The sequence below is a fragment of the Octopus bimaculoides genome, chromosome 20 (genome assembly GCF_001194135.2).
Source record: "Octopus bimaculoides isolate UCB-OBI-ISO-001 chromosome 20, ASM119413v2, whole genome shotgun sequence".
NCBI classification, from domain to species: Eukaryota; Metazoa; Mollusca; class Cephalopoda; order Octopoda; family Octopodidae; genus Octopus; species Octopus bimaculoides.
Window position 1 is genome coordinate 45,564,839 of NC_069000.1, and position 1,078 is coordinate 45,565,916.

Consider the following 1,078-nt stretch of genomic DNA (forward strand, 5'->3'; position numbering starts at 1 on the left):
CGTAATCACACCAACACCGCTTGTGAAGCAGCAATGGGGCACAAACAGACACACACGCATTTCTATATATATATATATATTTCTTTCAGCACAAGGATTTGATTAGCCCAAGGATAGTATAAGACTACTTGCCAAAGTTGCCGCAGAGTGGGACTGAACCTGGATTCACGTGGTTGGGAAACAAGCTTGTTACAGTATTGACACGACTGCATCTGTTATAAAAGAAAAATAAACTGCTCTTGGCAGCGGTGGGATTCGAACCCACGCCTCCGAAGAGACTGGTGCCTTAAACCAGCGCCTTAGACCGCTCGGCCACGCTACCTGCTACGCTACTCCTCGAACAAAATGAAGAAAATACCAAACACACTTTCTCTTCTTTTGGTTTCGTATGTGCACAGATGGGAAAAATGTGGGTAGAGGGTGATGTGCTCGTAACCCTCTCCCGTTACTGTTTTACAAAGTTAACAACAAGAACACAAATAACTACGCAGAGGTAGCCATGGTTGGAACAAGAACAAGAACAATAAGCATTCTTAAAAGAGAAAAGAAGCATGGTCATTCCCTACCCACGTGACCTTATCTTAATCGCCCATCACTTATGCGCTCATAAATTAGTTTGATAGTTGAGCTCTGATTGGCTGTATGCAAATGAGTTCATAACTGGGGTCCGGAACTGTCGTGGGGAAAAAAAAATAGCGGCCGGGTTCTGTAATTCTTATTTCTGTTTCTCTATGCCTAAATATTTCTCTTCATCAATAATAATATTTATTCTTTTTTTTTTATTCTTTTACTTATTTCAGTCATTTTGACTGTGGCCATGCTGGAGCACCGCTTTTTAGTTGACGAAATCGACCCCTGGATTTATTCTTTGTAAGCCCGGTACTTATTCTATCGGTCTCTTTTGCCGAACCGCCAGGTTACGGGGACAGAAACACACCAACATCGGTTGTCATGTGATGGTGGGGTGGACAAGAACAAACACAAACATATATATATATATACGACGGGCTTCTTTCAGTTTCCGTCTACCAAATCCACTCACAAGGCTTTGGTCGGCCCAAGGCTATAGCAGAAGACA

General features: G+C 42.6%; 1 non-coding gene across 1 annotated transcript; it reads right to left on the minus strand.

Moving 5' to 3' along the window:
• Nucleotides 1-240: 240 nt before the first annotated feature.
• Trnal-aag (transfer RNA leucine (anticodon AAG)) lies at nucleotides 241-322 on the minus strand. The gene has a single exon. It is a non-coding gene; the product is annotated as a tRNA-Leu (tRNA).
• Between the last annotated feature and the right edge of the window lie 756 nt (nucleotides 323-1,078).